The sequence below is a fragment of the Pygoscelis adeliae genome, unplaced genomic scaffold, assembly GCF_000699105.1.
Source record: "Pygoscelis adeliae isolate BGI_AS28 unplaced genomic scaffold, ASM69910v1 Scaffold14, whole genome shotgun sequence".
In the NCBI taxonomy this organism is placed as follows: domain Eukaryota; kingdom Metazoa; phylum Chordata; class Aves; order Sphenisciformes; family Spheniscidae; genus Pygoscelis; species Pygoscelis adeliae.
This window is the reverse complement of record NW_008825109.1, coordinates 3153907-3161230: the sequence shown is the minus strand read 5'-3', so window position 1 is coordinate 3161230 and position 7324 is coordinate 3153907.

Here is a 7324-nt window from a genome sequence, read left to right as displayed (position 1 = left end):
GAGTTTGTCCAGGAGCTCCTTGTTCATCCATGCAGGCCTCCTGGTGTTTTTGCCTGACTTCCTCTTTGTTGGGATGCATCACTCCTGAGCTTGGAGGAGGTGATCCTTGAATATTACCCAGCTTTGTTGGGCCCCTCTTCTCTCCAGGGCTTTGTCCCATGCACTCGACCAAGCAGATCCCTGAAGAGGCCAAAGTCTGCTCTCCTGAAGTCCAGGGTAGTGATAGGGAAGTAACAGCTTGTCTCTACTGAGTAGCTAAGGTGGCCGCGGGCATACAGATTTTGGTATGTAAATCAAACATTATAAGCCAGTGTGTGTATCTCAGAGACACGCCTGAGATCTGTCTAAACACGTGAACCAGGTAATGGTCTGCTCTCCTGAAGTCCAGGGTAGTGATAGGGAAGTAACAGCTTGTCTCTACTGAGTAGCTAAGGTGGCCGCGGGCATACAGATTTTGGTATGTAAATCAAACATTATAAGCCAGTGTGTGTATCTCAGAGACACGCCTGAGATCTGTCTAAACACGTGAACCAGGTAATGGTGTTTCTTTCAACAGTGACTTTTCTCTCCTTCCACTTCCTCAGGAGTGTTTCATTCTCTGGCATGCGTCAAATCTGATGCTCAAGCACTCATCTGCCCAGCAGGTGAAATCTGCTGAAGTGGGCCCGTGCACAAAGTGGGAAGTCCTGGGGTTTTCACTGTGCCTTCACCTAAACAGAGAGTAGGGGCCAGTTAGCCTGGGTCTAGCTGCAGCAGAGAGCATCCATCCCTGTGGTTTTAGTTAAGTGCCTAGTGTATGTGAGGGTCATATTTAACATATGCAGGGTCTTTAAAATAATCTGATTAACTGTAATCCTTTCACATTTTCATTTATCTTATTTAAAGATGTTAAGAAAATTATATGCAACAAATATTGCTGTTATAAATGTAGCATTTACTGTTGGTTAGAATGAAGTAGAAGAAAATAAATCGGTGTAAGTGGGCATTCATTTTAGTGGTCATCACCTTGGCATCTTTTTATCTCATGTGAAAGACTGATTTATTTTGGATTAGTATCTTGGTCCTGATTGGTCTGGACTGGGTACGTAAAAAGCATAATGTCCATTTTACAGCATTTAAAAGTTCCTATATGTTCCTATATGTTTTTTGTGCAGCTGTTACTTAGTGGCATTTCATATCCCAAGGATACGCCGTGCCAAACCAGAGATGCCTTTACTAGGAAGAGTATCTGGAACAATTCTTGCTTTGGAGACTGATTCTTGCCCTACCTGTTGCTCTGCTTTGTGGGACAATAGACTGGGATTCAAAAAGAAGCCTAGGATGAAGATGAATATGACAGAAATGATTTAGAATGGCTCAGACTCAGGCAGAAAACAGGTAGAAATATCTAAAGGATCTGATTTGGAGGGATTCGTGAAGTGTATCTAACACACAGTGACAAGCACAAGAGGTAATTTACCAATGTAGGCATGCCCTTGCCCAAATACCTGTATTGTTTAATGTTACTTTTCATTATGATTATAATTTAATCGATCACATAATTTTTAGTAATTGTCACTCATTGATTAACTGAGTGGCAACTACTGAGCTAGAGCCATGCTTGCTGTTATATTTAATCTCTAAATCAAAGCACATTGAATTCTTTCTTCAAATTTGACAAACCTTGAACAAGTGGGCCATGGGTAATCCTTACTGTTCTGGCCGGTAGCCAGAAAATGAGAGTGCTCTCCAAGAAGGTGGGAGATGAGAGTTCAAAACCCTGAGGATTAATGAAGCATTTAACCCAAAGCTACCATCTTCTAGGTGAGTTCTCTAGCTGTTAAGCTGTTACATAAAAAGCAGTTATAGCCAAATTGTACTCTGCTTTGTACATCTGAAGTGGCCCAACAATGTGAGGTCCATGTGGGGATGTATCTCAGGTGGTGTCAGGCCCAGGTTGGCTGTTGTGGATACCATTCTGAGTTGCTGCCTGACTCACTGGGAACCTGATCATTTGGGTCAGTTTTCTGGTTTCTGTTCCACAGGCCAGGTTTAAGCACTCAATTTCTCAACTAACTTGAGCCCCGAGTGAAAGTGTCTTTGGAAATGCCGAGTCCCCACAATGGTGATGGTCAGCTGAGAACATACTGAAAATTTCTGTGCCCCTTTCTGTGTGTATATGGAAAGAAATGTCAATGCTGGTGTTTAAATTCTTAATTTATTAACAGCCTTATGCACCATTTCAGGTACTTGAGGTTCATGCTTCATATAGTTTTGTACATGCTTTCTTACTGACAAAGCCGTTCATTATCATTGGGTTGCCATGGAGTACTGATCACACGGATCTGGGAATAATAACCCATTATGCTAATATAGCTTGTTATTGTGTTTGATGCAAAGTGATGTCCCATAACAATAGCTGATGCTTGTAACTAATACAATTTATGGTAAGATCACAGTTTATGGAACAGCGTTGCCAAACATTGCCTAACCTCTTTTCCTTGAATTATCTTTTTGATTCCATGCCTATTTACAAAACCATTTATGCATTTTTTAGGTCAATATTGTTCTGGTTTTAATTTCTTTTTACAGTGAGAATCAGGGTTTTTTAACAGAACAATTCTGGCCTATTTGCTTCATGCTAGAAACGTGTTTTTCTTCTGAGCTCTCCTGCCGCCTTGGAGCCTCAACTTTGTGTTACAAAGTTCCCTTTGGGACAGAGGCAGGACAATTCACTGGATTTGGTGAACTTCTTAGGTGCCACAAGAGAAGAATGAAGAAAATTATGTTCTAGTAGGTGGAATAGTAGTGGAATACATAATTCTGTAATGCACACAGATTACCACAGCCTTTCTTACACACTCAAGTATGAAAGTTAATTTTATTTCAGACTGTGCTACTATACAAGGAATAGGCCTTGAATCTTTATATTGATTCAGCTTTGTTCCATAGCAGATGACCAGGCATTTGTTGGTGATCTGTGACATGCACTAAGACGTGGTTTTAGACAGTCCACCTTCACGTGCATGTGAACATACATTCAGTAGTAGCATTTCAGCCATGGTTTTTCTGTGCTCCTCGGACATCCACTCAGACAGTGGAATATGGCTTCCCTGGAGCATATCACTGCGCCTTCAGAGAGCTTCACTTTTCTGTACAAGCATTCTCTTAAGGCAAACCACTGTTTTGTATGGTTATCACTTTTAGTTATGAGGCATATTTATAAATTATTCTGGCAATGTACTTTTTTTAAAAAATATTCCCTGAAAATTGAATCATCCCAGTAAGTTGCCTCCAGTTTTATGTTCCCCTGAGGTGTGTTCTACAAAACAACCCTTAAAATCAGCTTCTGTTTTGGCAAAGCATGTTTGACAAGCAAACCATCATGGCAGGTAATTATTACATATATCACAACGATACTCGGATCACACAAGTTATATTTGTACCTGGATGTGCAAAGAGAAATCAAGTACTGACAGGCATTCATACTTCTGCTTCTTGGTATTACCAAGACTAGAGATAGAAGAATCCTTTTTAGAACATCTGTATTGTACTTTTACCAATGAAAGATTGTTCTCAGCAATATGTTTTCTACTAATGTATTCAACGAGTCATAAATTATACAACCAGAAAAACCATTGTGTCATCCAATCTGTTCTCCTCATAGAGCAGGCTTTATGGCTTCTCTGAATTAATTCCTGTTTGAGCTAAAGCACATCTTAAAAAAAAATCTTAATTTAAAATTTCCATTAATGGAAGAATCAGCACCAGCCTTAATAGCGTTCTGGCAGTTAATTTCCTTCCCTTTGTGTTTAACTTCTTTAATGCATTTGTCTAGCTTAAAATTCCAGACACTGGATGTTACTGAATGAAGAGCTGTCTGTTAGCATATTTCTGTTCCTCATATTCATGCGTAGCAGGCATGGAAGTCATCGCATCTAACTTTCAGTCATCCTTGGTGTTTCTGTTACATCTGACATAGTCAAGCCTGGCTTTCCTGATAGCCAGTGGAGAGAAATATGCACTTTCAGGGTACCGTTCAGATGAGCTGCTTTAGATGTGTTATTAGGAGGTAATGAATCACACCTTGGAAGTGCCTGAGTGCTTGTGTTGTCTAAAAGGCATTTTGGGTTGAGTGGCTGCATGTAAATATGTTTTGCAAATAGGTGCTGTGGGTGCAACAGGTGCAAATTCCTGCCATTAGAGGATATGATTAAATGACTGTGTAACTTTCTCATGGTCCAACTAAACTAAGTTTTAAGGCAGGTTTTCCCATCATTAGTTATAGTTGCCTTTCCTGAATGTCCTCTAGTTCATCAGCATCTTTCTCAAGTTGCAGACACCAGAACAGGACTGAGCATCCAGCAGTGTTTGCAGAGACACTGGCAGTCAAGCAGTAGAGTTTTCCTGCTTTTGCGTTTGTTTATCCTGCTTGAAAAGGCTCTCCATAGCTCTTCAGGTCACAAGAATAGCAGCCTGTTTTCAACACATTAGTCATCCTGGTCTCAGGCCTTTTTTCACAATCAGTGCTTCCCAGGAATAGAAAGCCTTATTCTGTCCCTGTGGCGTGTGTTCTTTGTCTCTGGCTATGCAATTGTCCATAGGTTAGAATTAATATCTCATATATTCTTCGCTTGCATTTAGTTTTCAAAATGCTAGTCAAAGTAGAAGGACTTTTAAATTTTTTTTTCTGTCTACCACTTTTAAATTTGTGTTTTGCTTGTAAACTTTATAGAAATGTTTTTGTTTTTCTTTTATGTCATTAATAGTAAGGCTAACTAGTACTGGACCAAGAACTGGTCTCTGTACCTCCACTAGAAGTACATTCATTAGGGTGTGATTCTCCCTTAGCCCATGTTGAGAAGTATCTGTTACCTAGCTTTTAAGCTATTTTTGTTGTGAACATTGATATTTAGGTTCTCATTTTACGGTTTGGTAAGATACCAATCCAATTGCCAAACAGAAATATAAGACTATACTTTTAACCTTGTTAACCAAATTTATAATCTCATAAAAAGATACAGTTAGTTTAATAAAATCTACTTCCCATAAACCTATGCTTATGGCATTGTATTATTATACTTTGGTTCTTTATTAATCAAATGCAGCCATTCGTGGATTAATATCAGGCAAACTGTGTTGTGGTTGCCTGGATTGTCCTTGCTGACACTTAAGAAAACCTGATACAACATTAGTTTTGTCCCAGCCCTCAGGAATACTGAATTTCCCTTTGAATATCCCATAAAAGAAATCTTTTTATTATTTTCAAATGTAATTAGGCTTTTCAGTTTTTCTAAGGAATTACTCTGTTTTCTCAGTGTTTAAGCTGTTTATTTGGAAAATCCAATGTTAACCTTAGGATTCTTTCTTTATTTTCATAACTAACTGATGCAGAGTTCATCTCCATAGGTGTCTGTTCCTCTCCAAATTTAATAACATATTTCTGGCAGTCACTTATTCCAAAACATTTAGACATTTCAGTATATGGAAAGATCCTGTTTTCTGTCATGGCCCACTGACCAGCGTGAGAGCAATGTCCTGTCCATGTTGTGTTTGGTATTTGCAACTGTCTGGTCATGCAGAAGGTCCCTCAGACAGCAGCTAAATTCCATGTGCTTCATTCACCTGTTCAAGTGAAAGTTTTTCAGTAGGCAGCTGTACTCAAGCCAAACTTTCAAAAACCTTCGCTGAGCTCATGTGGTTGGTAAAAGTAATTATCTTGTCCCTGCTGGTTTTATATTTCAGAGTCACCACGAGGAATATTTATGTCCTGGAGTCTGACTCTAGCAAAGCAGCAAACATTTACATTTGCCTTTAGGTTTGTGGCTAAGAAACAAGTGAACTCCACTTTCAAAGAAAGAGTTGTTAATGTAATGTTAATAAAAGGTTATTAGATACTACAGCATCATAATGGTGTGTGGCTAATAAAAGATGACACATTGTGTGTTGGGTTGTCTGTAAGCAAAGAGACCAAATAGTGATTAATTTAATATAGAAGATAGACAATGTTGTGAGTGTGCTGCTGCAGCCAGTATTAAGTAATGACAGTAATGATTCAATCAGACATAGAGTAGGGGATTGATAATGATAATTATTAATCCAGATTTTGGCTGCAAAATTTTTTCTCTCCTTTTTCTTTGTATAGATGTTACTTTGTATGCTCCACTGCAGATGGAAACACGAATGGATGTCTGACTTATTCTCATGTTAGTCTTTATTCACAGAAATCTCTCCTGTGGTTTCATCGCAGAAAGCTTCACAAAATTTTGTAAAAGTCTTCTTGGCCTGTGAGGTTTTAGCTTGCCAGTTCACAGTGCCAGCTTGTGGCTTGGTTTACTCCTGGTATTATGCCATTTTCCACCCACATGGGCAAGGGTATGAATCCTAGCCAGCAGCAGCTGAAATGCACCACAATGCAGTTCAATTTGTACAAGATGCTCTTGAAGAGTTTACAGACTTAAGAGTGAGAGTCATCTCTTAAAACCTTGGATGCATATCTTTGTTGTCAGTTCTCCTTCAGTAATCACTGACAAGTGATAGGCACCAGTAGAAAGTGATTTATTCTGTCTTAAGCTAAAAATCTAAGAAGGATATGATGAATCACCTAGAAATGTCAGTCTCTCTTCATTTCGTCTACTCAGAGCCTAGATGGCTAGATTAAATTTGATATTTGGCTTGTAGGTGACTAAATTTGAACCTTTCCCTAAAAGGCAGCCATAGAGTAGATCAGGTGCATCAGAAGATGAGGTCAAGGAAGCAACTACCGTCTTAAAGATTTTTCTTCAGTGTAGTACTACACTTTGAAACATAACTAAACATGACATCATATTTATTATGGCATGAAATAAGCAAAACTCTTCAGGAAATGAACTCTTAACCACTGAACAGTCTTAGGTCAGTAGGACTGTTCAGACCATGCAATTTCAGAGGGAAATGAGCTACAGGCTGTTTCTTTTTGTGCATCAGTAATAAAACACTGCTTATGTTTGCACAAGTGCATTACAACACGCTCGGGTTTTCATTCACATATGTACATTGCACAGAAGCCACGTCATCCATAACCAACACACTGTTTTCATTCCAGTGAAACACGTGTTTTTAACAGAGTGAACCAACGTCCATCAGTGGTTTGGAAGAGCAAGTGTGGACAAACAGACAACAAAAATTCAGGGAAGGTTCTGGTTCTAACATCTGAGGTAGCTGTTGAAGTTGGAATAGGACTCAGATGCAAGCATTTAATGTCTTTCTGTAGTAAAAAATAAACAGTTTAATTATCTTTTTAAAATTCCATCTTATCCAGACTCTGACAGTTTCATTGTAAAACATTTAAGGAGAAAAGTATACT